This window comes from Episyrphus balteatus, chromosome 4, assembly GCF_945859705.1.
Source record: "Episyrphus balteatus chromosome 4, idEpiBalt1.1, whole genome shotgun sequence".
NCBI lineage: Eukaryota > Metazoa > Arthropoda > Insecta > Diptera > Syrphidae > Episyrphus > Episyrphus balteatus.
In genome coordinates, this window is record NC_079137.1 from 6819695 (window position 1) to 6837146 (window position 17452).

At 29.4% G+C, this 17452-nt stretch overlaps 1 protein-coding gene across 2 annotated transcripts in view; it reads right to left on the reverse strand.

Annotated features, from left to right (window-relative positions):
• LOC129920243 (protein obstructor-E) overlaps positions 1 to 17452 on the reverse strand; it is a 108947-nt gene that overhangs the window by 78235 nt on the left and 13260 nt on the right. Inside the window, exon 2 of one of the 2 annotated variants that reach the window (XM_056001506.1) lies at positions 98 to 149. The exons of the other annotated variant lie outside the window; for it this stretch is intronic. The gene's annotated coding sequence lies outside the window, so the exon portion shown is untranslated. The remainder of the gene's footprint in view (positions 1 to 97; positions 150 to 17452) is intronic. 2 annotated transcript variants of the gene reach the window in all.

A 17452-nucleotide genomic window follows, 5' to 3' on the forward strand; every position in this document is an offset into this window, starting at 1 on the left:
ACATTTTTTAACTGATTCTTCACACTCAATATAATTATTTTTTTTTTTGTATATATTGCCTTATTATAAATAGACTAGTAGGAACTACGGTACTCACCCGTGGGAAAATAAATGCTGATCTTTATATTTCACTTGATTGTGGTTTCGCACTGAAAAAGAATACATTTTATAATCAGTTATATTTCTATTTTTCTTTATATTTAAAACGATGTGTAGTTTTGGAAAGGTTCAAACCTTTTTATAACAGTATAACAGTATAATTAATGTTAAAAATCTCTCTCTCATTCTTTTTTTGTGTCGAGATTGAGGTCAGACTAAGTTTTATACATTATAGGAAATATACTTTGTAGGGAATGAGAAATCCGTGCTCTTAAAATTGTGAATTCTATAAGAATTATAACAGTTTTCGCTTTGGTTTTTCCACTATAATTTATCAATAGACCCATAAACAATATGAGTTTAAAAAAATTACAAGAATCTACTATCCAGTTGGATTTACTATCTAAAGTTTATAACAAATCAGAAGAATTTCCCTGGCATGTATAACAGTTTTTTACCCTTATTAGAATATAGTAACGCAGTAATTAAACAAGCAGAAAAAAAAGAAACAAAAGAACAACATTGAAGAAAATGTAAATTATGCTTTGTTCATGCTATTTTGCACTTCAACCTTTCAGTTCACATTCACTATTTTCTTATTAAAATCATAATTTTAATAAAATTTTCTTGTTAAGCACATAGCTTTCTAGGGATAAGTATCTTTAGAAAGACGTATTTCATAGATGTCGCTTTATTACAAAGTATTGACACTAAAAATTAACACTGAGAAGAAATTTATTTTATTTGAATATTTTTTTCAATTTTTCAATAATTTAAAAATACAAATTTCTCCAATAAAACATAAAATACAAATCACATACGCCAATCCCAGTCCTATTAAAATCCACTTCAAATCTTCAACATTCATTGGTTGTAATTTCGAATCGAATCCAAAACTTAACTTTTCTATTTTTCCAACATCAAGTAATTCATAAAAAGCCCTCTTTGTCCAAAAATCCATCAATCCACTTGATTGTACTTCCAATAGATGAAAATTCAAATCATTTTTATAAATTGAGTTTTCATTTATCGAAATAGCTCCTGCCAAATGTTCATTTGACAATAATCCTTTAGACCAACGAAATAATTGCTGACCAAAGAAATTTTGTTGATTTTTAAAAATTTGCCATTCAATTTGAGTTACAGCAAAGGCATAATTGGTATTTAAACTTTTTTGAAATATTTGATAAGCCGTAAAATTATTTTCGCTTTGAAATAAGTTTGAATATTTTTCTTTGAAAATAGAGTAATGAGCGCACAATAATTCCAAATCAGTTTGAAGTATGTAAATTTTCAATCCATTATTGCTTTGAAGGTTCTCAAAGGATCTGATCATTTGTTCCCTTGGAGTTTCGGTCATGAGAGATTGAAGAAATGCATCGTACGAAGTGACAATTATGATTCCCAACAAAAATATCTGTGAATAAATAATTTTTGTCTTAAAAGATGCTCTTGATGTTTCAGTAAATGACTGTCCAAGCATTCCACGAAAAACGTCAATGTTAAAAAACATCATATCTCGTGTGTGGAAAGACTGGTGTGATCGTATGAACCTAGCATCGATTTCCAGTAAAATAGAGAGCAATATCAATAACACAATTGTTATGACAAAAGAATTACAGTTGAAAACATACACAAAAACTTTATATTTTGGGATTTTTGGCTCTATGGGCAGCATTACACCCCAACTGAACAAAATATACGGATATGTAAACCATGAATTATCTAAAAGTACTATTTCACTAGCTGCTATCTCAATTGTTCTATTTAATACCAGATTATGAATATCATAAGGCGAAAGTGAAGTGTTTACTAACGAAGTATTCAATCTGGCATTATGCCTCATAGCAAATGCTTGAAAAAGATGCCCCAAATGACCGCCAATTTTATTTTCACCGAAACTATTTTTTGAAATTATAATTCCTGGTTCTGATCCACCGAAAAATATTGGCAATGTATAGCCTTCAAGGTCCCGCATCCGTTGTGGAAAAATATCCAAATTGTTTTTGCTGCTAAATATGAATTCTTCAATTTTTAAAATTCCGAAATTGTTAAAACTGTAGTAAGTTGAAGAATGATCGAAATTTCGAAAAACTGCCACAACATTGATCATATTATTCTGCCAGCAGAAATTGAAAACACTCTTCAGTTTCTGATGATTTCTTGAAGAATTCTTGAGGACAAAAATTATTTTGCAAAATCGAAGATGTTGTAGATATTCTAAAAGTTTTTGTTGAAAATATAAATCACTTGAAGCAAAGTTGACAATAGTTAGGAGATTTTCATTGATTTTGTCCTTTAAATAAAATACAGCTTCTGTTGATTGAATAATGATTGGAACAGCAAGTGTGGCTGAAAGTTCTCGTATGAATAATTCGTCATCAGAATATTGTTTATTGGATGTTTGAAAAAGAAAAACAGTTTGAAATTTCTCGACTTTGTTAATATTTTCGATGAAATTTACAAACTTTGTGTTGAATTGAGTTTTTGCTGTTATAAATTCAGACAGGAAAATTCCAATGAAGGCAATTAGACTTGAAGTTTTAGTAAGATTCATGACTGACGATTTATTTGAACTACTAAAGTTCTTATACTAGGAAACGATTGATAGATGATAGAAGTTGAAAAAGTTTTGTTTTTTTCTGAATATTCGTCATTGATTGAGTTTTAATTTTTCGAAAAATTAAACCCTCTACAAATGTTTTAATTGATTTTAATGACTATCGTTTTATATAAATATGTTTTGTTTATTGCAATTTATATCGAAAATATTGATACGTATGTGATATTGGTTTGTGTGTTCTCTTTCTCTATTTATTTATATAGATATTGGAATATAACTAAATATTATACTTTGGATAGTGGATTCTTTACGAATTATAACAGTTTCTCTGAAGTTATACAATATTGAAATTATGGAGAATTTATGGTTTAACTAGAGAGCAGTTCCTTTGGTTACTTTTCCTTTTCTGAACGTCTAACTGTTTATGAAGTCAATGTTTTTCCTGTTTGCGTAGTTTGTCCGATTTATATTTTTTCTTTTTTCCTGGCTTTGTACAGTTTTTGCTAAGGTAACTAGGGCACTGATGTGATTAGGAGGTTTTCGACGGACTGGTGATCTTCTTAGCTCCGGTTTATTAGCAATTTTCGGTTGTTATAAGTTTACCCATTTTTGTCAGAAGTACATTAGTAATGACTGTTATTTATCAATTTTTGGCTATGATTCACAAGTTTTCGGCTGTTATGTACCAGTCTTGGCTTAGATTCACCAGTTCCGGCTTTTATTTGCCAGCTTTCTGGCTGTGATTCACCAGTATTCGGATATAATTTAATAATTCCGACTGTGATTCGCTAGTTTTCAGCTGCAATATACCAGTTTTCGACTGTTATATACCAGTTATTCGGCTATGGTTTACGATTTTTCGACTGTCATATATTCATATTCCTGTTGTGATTACCATTTTTCAACTGAGATTCTATAGTTTCGAGACTGTGATATGCTAGTTTTCAGCTTAATATAACAGTTTTTGGCTGTAGTATACCAGTTTTCGGCTATAATTCAATAATTTCTGCTGAGATTTACCAGTTTTCTAGTAATACTGAGATGCTGCGATTGTGATTTGCTAGGTTAAGGCTCTGATTTATTTATTTTGATTGTTTTATGAGATAATTCTCGTAACAGTAACGTAACTATACAGATACAATAATATATAAATGCTTTGTTTTGAGCAACTTGTAGTTCTTCCATACTTGAATTTGATTTTGTCGAGTAGATGAGAACTATGTCGTCTGCAAATAAAACAGGAAATCCGCTTAGTTTACTGTTGGTAAAATCTTGAATGTATACAGGCAAAACAACGTTGGTCCGAGAACACTCCCTTATGGCACTCCCATCTCTACTTGTTCTTTTTGACTTATGCAGTCACCAATTTGAATGAATTGGAATCTATCTTTTAGGTAGGACTGAAACCAAAAGTAGGATTTTCCTCTGACACCTAGTGCAAAAAGCCAACGTAATAAGATTTTGTGGTCAATGGTATCGAATGCTTTTGACAAATCTATGAAGAGAGCACTTACAGTATTTCGGTAGTCTTTACTTTACTGTATTTGTGAGATCATGTCTATGAGTGCGCTATTTGTGCCTGATTTTTTTTTTCGAAAACTGTACTCGTACTGTGATGAGCTAGAGAAGTTGTTATCTTCAATAAATTCGGACAGTTGGTGATGTACAACTTTTTCGATAATTTAGGAAGTATTGAAATTGGGCGATAGTTTTTAAAGTCATTGACGTCACCATTTTTATAAATAGGAATAATTCGATCTTCCTTCATCTTCTTTGGAACATATCCGTCTTTTAGTGATTTATTGACCAATGTTGAAATAGGGAAACAGAGTTCTGCAGCAATTTTTGATCAAAGTAGTACTAAAGGTTATCAACGTCCCTTGCATTTGATGATTTTAATCTTTGAATGGTTTTTTTTTTATAAATTGAACTGTTGTCATATTTAGCACAAAGCTTTTGGAATCTTTATTCTTAGGGTATATTAAGTTTTTTGTTCTGCATTAAGCTGTGGTTGTTTTTCCAATGGTACCGAAAAATGTATTTAAATCGCAAACTTTTTCTTTTTTATCGTTTATTGGGCAGTTTTCGAAAATTTTTCCATAGTAATTTGATTTTGATGTTCGTTTCTGTATTGTTACTTGATTCCTTAAATATTTGTACTGACGTTGAATGTGAATATTATTAGGATCTTTGCATAGTTTTGTTAACCATTTGTTTTTTTTTTTTTTTTCTTTGATTAAATCCAAGAGTTCCTGGTTTATCCACTCCTCATTATAATTTTTTGAACTATTTGTCTTTAATTTGTGATACATATGTGTTTTTTTATATAATTAACCTTTTTTGTCTGAGATTTACCAGTTTTTGTTTCTTCATAAAATTGTTTTTACTTGGAACGTGATTGTTTGAAGACTCTAAGACAGCTCATCGCACATTTTCATGGATTTATACAGGGTGTCCCAAAGTCACCGCCCCATGGATTCCTGAGGTCATTTTAAGTCGAAAAACTTAAGAGGTTTTCGTTTTCGTGCCGTTTTCGAGTTACCACTTTTTTTTATGATTTTTGCTCTCTTGTCGTTTAACTGGCCTTATCTTTGCCAAACTACGCTTGATTTGAAAGATTTTTTTTACAACCAATCAATCAATTACAGTTTAAGTTTGTATCAAAACTTTTTTTTCTGCGGACAACCGTTTCTCCACAATTTTGCATCGAACACAATTTTCTTCGTTTTTTAAGTTGTTTTTTACACTTTCATATCATTTAAGTCAAAAAAAAAAACACGTTAATGAGTATTAATTTTGTGTGCTTTTTATTAAAGCCCAGTTTATTTTCATAAAAAAAATAAGTTAAATTTCATAAAAAAGGCTACTGAAAGTAATTAAAAAAAAAAAACAAACTGAGTGAATTTACAAAAAAAAATAATTTTTAAATACAAAATTAATTTAAATGATTTATACATTTTTCTGAGCTTTATCTATTTGTTCTTTTCTTAACGACAATAGCTCAGAAAAAGTTTTTAATTCATTTAAATTAATTTTTTTATTTAAAAATAATTTTTTTTTTTAATTCACTCAGTTTGTTAATTTTTTTTTTAATTACTTTCAGTAGCCTTTTTTATGAAATTTAACTTATTTTTTTTTATGAAAAATAATATAAACCAAAAATAAAATTTCCAAAAAAATAATTTTTAGATTTTTAAAAAAAATTTGAAATTTTTTTTTTTTTGAAAAATCAAATTTTCGAAAACGGTACATTGAAATTTTTTGAAATTTTCTTTTTAGATGCTGATTAGTGATTTCTACAAAATGGCATACCAATTTTATTTTAAAACTTTTTTTCCAAAAAATGATTTATAAAAAATTAGTTTTTTTTTAAAAAACGGCTCTAACGATTTAGAAAATTTTTTTTCTAAAAATGCATCTTAATATATCAATCAAAACTGCATACTTATGTATTTTGGAGGGCAATTTGATTTCAGTCTTAACAATTTAAGCAACTTTAACTCTAAGAGCAATTTCGTGCACCCAGTCGTGCATTTTATTTTTATCAAGTTCATCGCAAGATATACAATTTAAACTTAATTCCTCATTTGCTTATCCAATATTCAAAAAATGTGTTCTAAAAATTTCAAAATATTTAATTTTCCATTCTGAGACTATGCATCCTATCGTCCTTAAATAAATTCACAATTTAGTAATTTTAAATTGTTTTTTTTTTTCTCTCTTTTCGGTTTTGCAATTTTCTAGACCGTAATTACCAATTTTTCGGTCTATTTAAGATTTAAAAATTAAATTTCCATGTTTTTGGTCCAGTAATTAAGCTCCCCAAAGTTGTTTGCCCATCATGACAAAACGCCTAATACAGTTCCGTCTTGTAGAAAAGATTAAAAAAAAAAAAACAAAAACACATCATTTTGGTACTTTTGTGAGGGTGAGGATTAAGGACTAAAGGCAAACTGATTAGGCATTCAATTGCCTTCAAAGATTGAGAAAGAGAATATTGTTTGTTACTCAATGTTTTTCTCTTCCTTTTTTTCTATAAAATTCAAAGGGTATCTGGATCTGGGATAGTAACTTTTTCCCATATTCTTTTTTTTTTTTAGGGTATTTTCCCCTTTTTCTTCCCACACCGTTACTATATCCTTTACACCATTAAAAGGGGATGGCAATTGAAAAAAAAAAAAAAGTATCCAAGCCAAAGAACCCTTCGTCCTTAATAATTCATATTTAAAGCAATTTATGTATTTAATTCTTAAGCTCCTATAAGTCTTTTTTAGATACGAGTCTTTACGAGACCTGTACGTGTTTGGTCATCTCAGTAAAGTTTCCAGAAAAGCACCTAAAAACACTGCCAAAAGCCAATACCTGCGACAATGTGGGGACATGTTATTCTGCATTGCTTTCCTGTTTTTTCTGGTTTCTGTCTCCTTTTTTTTTTGGTAAAGAAACAAGTTTTATTTCGACTATGTTGTGTGTGACCAAGAGCCTTGTTAATTTAAACTAATTTGCTTAAAAGATCATACCATTAATATGGTAATTTTTTTTTTTTTTTGCGTTTTTGCTCATTTTCGGTTTGTCTTCAAGTCTTGTGATGCGCTTCTGTGCGACTGGTATAAGAGCTTACACAAGAGAGAGTGAAAGGAAATGAAAATTTAAATTATTCAGAGATGGAAACGGATGCGATTTAGCATTTGTGCTTTTGCTATTGAGCGATAGGGATGGTTTTTTTTTTTTTTTTTTTTTGTAGAGTGGAAAAAGACTAAGGGTTGGTTGTGTGAGAAATGCTGCTGGGATACTAACTATACTGACGATGGAGAATGATGATGAAAATGATGAGGAAAAAAAAAACAACCTGTGAAGAAAAATATGAAAATGTAATTTTCCCAGGGATTAATGTTGAGTCTGTTTGAATTCTTTTGACATAAGCTTTGGTGCTGCTGTGAGTAGAGTATACCAGTAGAATGTATATAGAAAGGGGGGGATTTTTTCCTTCTTTTGTTTTAGAAAGGAGATTTACTTTGTGATCAGGAACTTACCTTTATTCTAGGTATTGGCTAGTTTAAAACTAATAACTAAGAAAAAAAAAAAAACATTTCGTGACTTTAGAGTGGTTGTTTAGTAAGAAAAAAAAAAAAAAAACTACGTTCAAAGTTTAATTAATTTTACTCAAGTCTGAAGCATTGTGAAAGTTGTGTAAAGAAAAACGAGATGAAAACTCAAACTCACGTCAATTTACTTATGATGAAAGAAGATAAGGATTCACAAAAATGCTTTAGAGTAGTCGATGGAGGTATTGTCGTTGGAATTCAAATTTGTTCTTTATTATTCTCTTGAACTGAGAGTATAAGTACAAGATTTCGCCATAAGGTGATCTTTCTTCACAGTGTGCAAAATATTGCTGAACTTAACAAGACAATCAGACTTTCCGCTCCTTTTCCTGGAAGGTGACAGAATTGATTCTTATCGAGTTAGAATTTAAACATTTACACTGGGTTGTATAAATATATAGTAGAGTAAGTAAAGCAAATTATTAGGGAACCCGACTGAACAGCTCTGATTTTGACGATTTTTTTTTTTCAAACGTAGGTAATTAAAAATACTTTAAAGTCTATAGATTAAAAATTGCCGTATTGTTTTTTAAAATTAAAATTAATTTTTTTTTTTAACAAAACCATTTTTTTTTTTGCTTAAATTTCAAAAAACAAATGATAGCAAAAGATTCTCTAGGTAATTTAAGGAAAATATATAAAAGGCAGTAAGGGACAATCTTCCATCGTTTAAGCGATAAATGCAATTTTCTAACATTCTGACCTCAAACACAAACAAAATATTTTGAAAACAACGGCAACACCTACAATATTTTAAGATACATTTTTAAAATGCCAGAAGCTCATTCCTATCTCTTGAATTTAAATCCACTAAATTTGATCAAGACTTTTTGAAAAAATGGTCCTCAAACTCAGAATTAAAAAAAAAAAATGTTATTAGAAAAATTTAAAATGACTTTTTTCCAAACTTTTTCTAATAAAATATGAATTTATTTAAAAAAAATTTTTGGCCATAAATATTATCAGTTGAATTTCGAAGCAAAAAAGGTAAAATATATCACACTTTTGAAAAAAAAATGAAAAATTACTTCAATTTCAATGGTTTTTTTTTATTAAAACTGAATTTTTGCATTGAAATAATTAATTTTCTCAAAGACTGTGGTAAATAGGAACTTTAAATTTTTGCTATTTAACTTTCAACAGTAAGGGTTATTAAATGAATAAAAAATAATTTTTTTGTTTAGATGTTGAACTTTAAAAAAAATAAGTTAAATTTTTTTTCAAAACTTCTTTTCAAAAAAGTTCTTCGAAAATGAAATACTTTTTAATTTTTTTCATAAACCGTAATACATTTTGACATTTCCTTTTATAATTTCAAGTCATAATAAATTCGGCCAAAAAAATTTGAAAATAAATGCATTTTATATTACGACCAAGTTTAAAAAACGACATGTTAAAATTTTTTCAATAATTTTTTTTTTTCAAAAATCTGAGTTCAATTACCATTCTTTCAAAAAACGTTCATTCAATTAACTTAATTTTAATTTTACATATATGACTAAGCTTCTAGCTTTTAAAAAATGTATATTTGAATATTGTAGGTGTTGCCGTTGTGTTCAAATATTTTTTTTTGTGTTTGAAGTCAATTAATAAGAAAATTGCATCTTTTGCTTGACCTATGGAAGATTGTCCCTCACTCCCATATATTTTTTTTCCTTGAATTTCCTAGGCAATCTTTTGGCATCAGTTAATTTATGAAATGAAAAAGAAAAATTTTTGAAAAAATTTGTTTTTGTTCACAAAAATCTTCAATTTAATTTAAAAAATCAAAACGGCAACACCGGCAATTTTTAATCTAAAGACTTTAAAGTATTTTTAATTACCGACGTTTGAAAAAAAAGATCATCAAAATCTAAGCTGTTCGGCCGGGTTCCCTAATATTGCCAATTTTTGAGCTTTAGTTACTCCACTAATATGCTTAAAAAGTAACATAAAAAACGCCTAAAGTCCTTTTTCATATTTTAAATTCCATCAAAATTTCCCTTTTCTACTAAATTGAATCTCTTGAAGTCCAACATCATATATTTTTCACAAAGCATCTCAAACAAAAAATACAGTTTTTTCTTCCTTTCACCCTGTAATCTTGACCTAAATAGTTTCAAATTTCAAACCATTATATCGCCCACAATTGTGGTAAAAGCAAAATTCAAAATTGGAAGCATTTTCTTTTCCAGCTAGTTTCAAAAAATTTTTATTTAACAAGATAAGCTTCGTACAAGTTTATTCAACATTTTTTGCCACGTCATCATTTATAAATTTTGTGTGTCGACAACGACAACGAAGAGACTATGTCGAGAAGAAGGAAGAAAATTCATCGAACCGGAAATATTTTAGTGTCAAAAGACTTCCGGTCTATGACTCAAAGCATCTAGTCTTGAGAAAATACCCTCGGGTTCCTGCACTATATAGTTCGTATACCAGAAGATGTTAGAAGACGACACACATTTTTACTTGGTGAAAGTGCAAATGCATATCCACCATCGCAAGAAGACACTCTATAAGGTTCCATCAACATCACAACATCATGACATGACATCAAAACTCTCCAACTTCAACTCCCTTAAACTTGTGCGGTTACAACAAAATAATTTATTATTAATTTGCAATTTGCTTGCTTTCACTTGGTTCCGGTGTCCTTATACCAGGACCAGGAGAGAATATTGCCTTTTGCCAGAAGTAGTAGATGTCATTGCCAACATTATTGTGCTGTGCGATGTTGTATATAGAGGAATCAACACCTCAAAAGTCTCCTTTGGAATGGGATTTAGAATTCATGGAGGAAGTATTTGTTGTTGTTACTGTTTTGGGCTGTTCTAAGGGCTTAGCAGCTCAAACGGAAAAGCTCTTCTTATCTTAGTTGTTGAGGTTTTGCATCAGTAGCAGTATTTTGTACCCCACCCCTCAGCCCGTTTTATCTCTTAGTATATAGTATTTCCGGTGTTTGTCCGCATGTGTTTATAGAATATTCAGTGTCTTTGAGTTTTTTATGAGTCTGGTTCCGTGATGACTTCTCTCTCTGTGCAAACATTTCTGCAGTGCGGATTTATTCACGATTTTGTCGTAAGTAGCCATGTTTTATGATCAAAGGTTGATTTGCAGTCCAAAGTAAAAAAAAAAACGTTCAAACCTAATGTCAAATAGATGTTAGGAAATATTAGGACAACTCATACCAAAACTCATGCTGCAAAGAATATCCCTCAAAGTGTTCTTCAAAATATTCAAAATGAAGTTTCAACGGAATGTACATCAAACCTACAAAGTACCTTCATTAATAAAGTGAAGTTAAATTGAAAATTTAATAAAGTAGCCCGGACTTGTTCGATTTTAATAAATTTTAACCTATTTTTGTTAGAAAAAAAAGAGGTTGTCTGTAAAGCCGGTTTACAGACGATGATTTTACGTAATAACGTCGTAAGGAAACAGGTTGTGTGCTTTTGTTTAAAATTATTCAATTGAAGCGTTTATTTATTTCATACATCGTTTATTTATTTCAACAATCTAATTTATAAGAAAAAGCTAAAAAAAAATTAGACATGAACTCGATCAATTTTCATCAAAAAAAAGCAAAAAAAAAAAAACATAATTTTATCTTCGCACGCTATTGAATCAATTTTTTCAATAACAACCTATAAAAAATTTTATGTCTTGTGAAAGCTCATTATTTCACCTTTCATATGACGTTTCAATCTTATTTCTGCGATGCCTAGAAAAAAAGTTTTCCAAACTGAGATTACGGTACTTCCCACACTGGTCACCACTGGTGGCTGTTCATGATCAACAGATCTCCACAGGTGTTTTGAGGTATTTCGCAAGTTTTTTAATTCAACATTGTTTAGCTTGTAGTGAATGTACAGTTATGTATAATATATCAATATATGAAAGGTAGTATAATCAGGATGCTCAATAAAGTTAAATCACATTTGTATGTGCTCTAGATCAAAAGATATAACCTGTTTAAAAATAGAACATTATTTTAGCGTTATCTAAAAATTGTGACTACAAAATTTATTGAAATTTTGCACAGATATAGTCCTTCCTATTATCTATTTACATTATAAATTTCATTCATTTATCTGCTAAAGAAAAAAAGATAAAAATAAAAAATGGTTAAAAATGGTCAAAAAACTTCCCGTTATTCGGTCAAAAATCATTTAAAAATACCAAATTTTTGCACATGAAAGTGGACTAAGTCACTTTTTACATTGGTTAAAGAAAAAATTAAAGAATAATTTTCTTATAACGATATAATTGTATTTCTTTTATGAAATCACTGAAGGAGCAATAAAGAAATTTTTTTACTGCAATTTCGCTTTCCAATAAACTTTACCCCTTATATAATAATTATTTTTAGGCTAGATTTGATGCCACTTTTTAATTAAGGGCATATGTATGCGTACGGTCATACGCTAAATGTTCTATAAGTTTGAGATTTTTTGAACGCTACGAAAAATTTTAAAAAATAAAAGCTCACCGAAAAATATCCCAAAATAAGTAGGTGTTTTTTCAAAAATTCATATTTCGAAACGCAGAGATTTAAAAAAAAATCCGTATTAGACCCCTAACTTTTTTTTATTATCTTTCGAATGACGTTTTTCAAATTGTCAAAAAAAATGTCCCCTACCTATAAATCACTATTCCGTCAAAGGTCTACCTCATGTTTTAGTTTTAGAAAATCATTTAGTACTAAGTTTTGAATTTTTTTTTAGAATTTTTTTCAATACCTACTATTGTTAGTCTTGCAATAAATTTATCTATTGATAAAAAAAAAATCAAACTCTTTACATTGTCCCATTTAGAAAATAGCCAATTTTTTGAAATTTTGTTTTACCCCTATTTACCGTATTAAAAGATGAAATTTCTTAAAATCTTTCAAATATATTCAACTTTAGGTTATTATCTTTTAAATTTTTGAGCGCACTGCAAAAGTGCGAGAGTGGAACGGGAGAAAATGGCGTCACTTTTTTGTGGTGGCTGCCATGGTTCATCGATTTATAATATGTTATCACGCCAAAAATGTTTGATGGAAATTCGCTGGTTTCCGAGATTTTTATTAGGTTAACCCTACATTTGCAGCCTTAAATTGAAGTGCTTACGTGAAAGAAGAAAGTAAAAATAAGAAACATATAAGGATCAGGACAACTCATACCAAAACTCATGTTGAAAAAGAACAAACCGGAAAGCATTCTTCAAAATGCAGTTAATACGTAATTAATAACCTAAAAAATAAGTTATTAGCTTAAAGTTCCGTAAACAGAAAGAATCTACTGAAGAAACCCGAAAACTTCAAAAAAAGTACCTAGTTTTAATTTTAGAAAATATAAATTTGGTATAACATTTTTTTTTTTTATTTTAAAATTTCCAGGTTTTGAAAAGTTTTTTTTTTTAATGTCAATCCTCACATGTTGAGCTTTAATAGAAAAGTTTAGGAGAACTTCGAAACTAAAAAAAAAAAAACATCAATCAAAAATATCAACACAAAGATCAGGACAACTCATACCAAGACAGTTGTTACAAAGAACACACTTTAAAGCGTTCTTCAAATGAAATTTCCCGATGCTATATCTAGTGGAAGATTCACGTGATCTCATTTCGCACCATGAGAAGAATCGCCAAAAAGTTAAAAAAAAAAAAAAACGATATTAAAATAAGAAGTATTTCAACAGAAAACCATTGATTTGGAGCGGTTAAAAAACCTAGCCCTATTTAAAAAATTACTGCTTTAGAGGTTTCCATAAGACATTTCTGTTTCTAATTTAAAATTTATGAACTATACCAGTTTCGCTTTTTCTATATCCTTTGTTTGAGTTAACTTGGTATGAGTTGTATTGGCATGAGTTGTCTTGGTATGAGTTGTCTCGGATTGAGTTTTTTTTTTTTGTAAAAACAAAAAATAAGAAAACATTTAAAATAAATGATTATTTTCAAGAGTGGTCATAAACTTTAATTTACTCCTTTTTTTTTGCAAAAATACTTGAGAAGGTTTTTAGAAAGACACTTTTTTGTTTAACAACAAATCAACCTTTGACTATAAAAAAAAAAAATATGCATTATGCATAAAGATTTGCTTATGCTCTGGCATTTCATTGAACTCCTTCTTCTTCTTCTTCGATTTTGTACGAGGAAGAAGAAGATTGGTTTAACATTCTTGTGCAAATTCAATGTTTTTATATAATTTCCATATTTGATCGATTTAATTCATCTTGTGATAAAATTACTTGTATTCGAGTGTTTTTGTGTCCAGTTTATCCACTATAGTATATTCAGTTCACCTGATGTTTGTTTTGCATTATTCTGATGGTGTTCAATAATAATTATAATAATAATAAACTGATAAAGTGTTTACTGGTTTAAAGATTTCAGCAAAAATTTGTATTTGTTTTCATTCCTAAACCCTTATAATCACTACTGGAAGGACAGGGGCTTAAGGGTTTCCTAAAATATGAGAATCAGAGGTGGCAAAAATATACTTTGTTTATGTGAATTGAAAGTGGATGAATAGGGTTTTGAACTGTTCGAGGCAGATTTTTAAAATTGCCTTCTATTTTTGAAAAATAATCCGGACTACTCATCCCATTTAATGCCAAAGCTTTCCCTTAAAAGATTGAGTTAAATCTTTTGCATTCCAACATCTCAGGAACAATATTGAATAAAAAAAAAAAAATCAACCATTCTACATAGGTCGCTGAAAACTCCATTGATTTTCACAAGGAAATTCGTTCAGGGTTTAAAATTTTGTCTCGTACAAAAGTGTTCACCTTCGAAATTATATTTGACCCTGTTTAACATCCTCAAATTTATATAAAAAAAAACTTACCTACCTGTGAAAGGAAGAGAGCCAGTAAATTTAACCAGGAAACACATACTTTTTTTTTCGAAAACTTTTAAAATTGTATGCCAACTGAAAATGGATTTTTTTTTCTCTCATAGATAGCTCAAAATTTGTAAACTTTTCAATGGCATCCGCAGCATAAAAAAACAGGTCTACAAACACACAAACTTATATGAAAACATACATCACAAAGGTACAATAATAAATCAAACTTTTGTGGCATTTACTCCTTTATATCACAAAACTGTAATTCAATGTGGATATGTTCGTGTTATTTTTTCTCTACCATATTCCGCTTCAGTAAAGTTCAAACAACGTGATCTGAATATAAATTTCTTAAAAAAAAAAAACTCAACTCCAGTTTCCCGCTCAATATTCTAACTTCTATCGTTAAGGCCTTTTCCGTTTTCTTTACTTTTCTCTAAAAAGGACCTCCATCTTTTTTTTGATTTTTTTTTTTTAGATTTAGTAAACATATAATCAGGAGGCATCAAGGGAGACTTTGGTCGTAGTCCTCAAAATTTATTCCTTTTAGATGAATATTTTTTTGGTTCAGTCAATGTTCCGTAGTAGGTAGAAGTGCAGACAAAAAAAAAAAAGAAGGCCAAATGCTGAATTAGAATACTGTGCTCTTCGCTTTATATATACCCAAACTTCCTTGATGGGAAGATGAAGGACATACATTTTTCATGAAAAGAAGAACAAAAAAAAAAAACACGCAAAAGATAGATAGAACCTGTCCACACATTGGAAAATTTTACCAACGACAGATGAGACTCAAAATTAAATCGAAGACAGAAGGTGGCAGGTTGTACAATTTACAGTGGTTCAAGTTGTCTTTAAATAAAGACTAATATCTAAAAATTTAATTTTAATCTTAAAAAATCGGTTGGCAACGAAATATTAAAAAAAAAAATCATCAGCGAAAAATGTTTAAAACTTACATTCCACAGCTTATATTATAAAGCACGAAGAAAAGATTGGATAAAACAATATTTTTTTCTTAAAGGGAACACTCTGAGAAATTGAAAAATTAATACTTTTGGAAGGTACCTTTTCCTTCAAACAGAATTGAACTTACAATCCACAAGTTCTATTTTGTATTTATGAAAGTTTTAAGATCTAAATTACTTCTATTTAGAAAATTCTATATATTTTACACAGTTATAAGCTCATAAGTTTATTATATCACTTGTAAAATGTTGTGGAACCTATTTGTTCTACAAATACGAACAAAACTTTACGAAGAAATTGTTAAATTTCAATATTTCCCACATAATACTAGCAAGTTGTCTACAAAATGCTCAGATATTGAGAAAGATCCCGCATTATAGATTTTGGAATGTATTTTTTTAAAAAGAACCGAACTTACAATCCACAGAAATTATTTCGATCTGTATCTGTTTTATTTGCAAATTTAAGGGGGTACTTTATTTTATTACCGATTCAATCCTCGCATTTCCTTTCTGGTTTTATGCTCAGAAGTCGGCTATTTTGCCTGTAACATTTTGTGGATTGTGTTCGTGTTGTTTAAAAAAAAATCCTTATTTCTTTTAAAAAATATCACATTTTAAAGATGTATGGTTGAGGCGTTTGTTTTAAAATATTTGAATTCAAAAATTGAAATTACTAATTTTTCAAAGAACATGAATATAAAAATGGCTAAATCTTACATTCCACAGCTCATATTTTGAAACTTTACATGCAAATTGTTCAATTTCAATCTCTTCTACAATATACTACCATTTAATCTACTGACAGCATCCTCAGAAGTTGAAAAGAATGCCACGCAACAGCTTTTGGAACGTATATTCTTAAAAAGAACCGAACTTACGATCCACATGTTCTATTTTGATCTAGATCTGTTTGATTTGCAAATTTTAAGGTGTACCTTATAAATAATTCTTTCTTCGACGTTTTCTCTTCTGATTCTATGTTCGTCAGTGGGTTAATTTGCGTATAATATGTTGTGGAACGTAAATATTTTTACTAGATTCTTAAAAAGAAGCATCTTTCACGACTAAATATCGTTGGATATTTTTCAAGTTGCTTGTTTTTCAAATTTGTATTAAAATTAATTCTCTTTCAGTTTTCGTCTACACCTGCCCCACTGTTACTACACCACAAAAGCAGACATTTTTTGTTTCCTGATATCATTCCCTTTCATCACACACCTTGTGTTTTAGGCTTTCACTTTGGTAGCGAAAAAAAAAAAGAGAACACACACTAACAATTTTTGGTTTCAAGCTTGCATCCTAAAGTGTATTTGTGTGAAATTGACGTTTGATTTACCTTTAACTGGTGAGTATTTTGGCATGAAAGGTGATAAAACGTTTTTCGTTCCTTCCATTTGTGTTAGTTTTTTTTTTTTTTTTTTTGGGGGGGGGGGGGGGGCTTTTGGTTGGTTGTGTAATCGCGTGGTCTAGAATATTAAGTGATTCAAATAAAATAAATTTTACATTGCAAATTACTGTCACATTATAAATTAGAGAAACGACTGTGCCAAAGAGTCGTCCTGTAATGATGATCAGTTAGAGTCCTTTCGTCCCACTGATATGGCATGTCTACTACCTCTCTTATTTGTATGCTAGATGTGGTTCTTTTTTTTTTCGTGTGTTGAGCTTTTTTCGGAAAGAAGATATGATAATTGAAAGGTGGAATGAATGAGTTTGTAAGCGTTATTATCATAGGTTGGTGTTATAAATTTGTTTTGTGTATTGTGGTTGTATAGAGGAGTTTTTAAGGAGTCTTACAGGTGCGTAATATTAAGAGATTAAGAAATAAAATACGTACATAAGTAGCTTGTTTTTATGAGAGTGGTTTTATTTGAATATATGTTATGAACATATTTAAGCA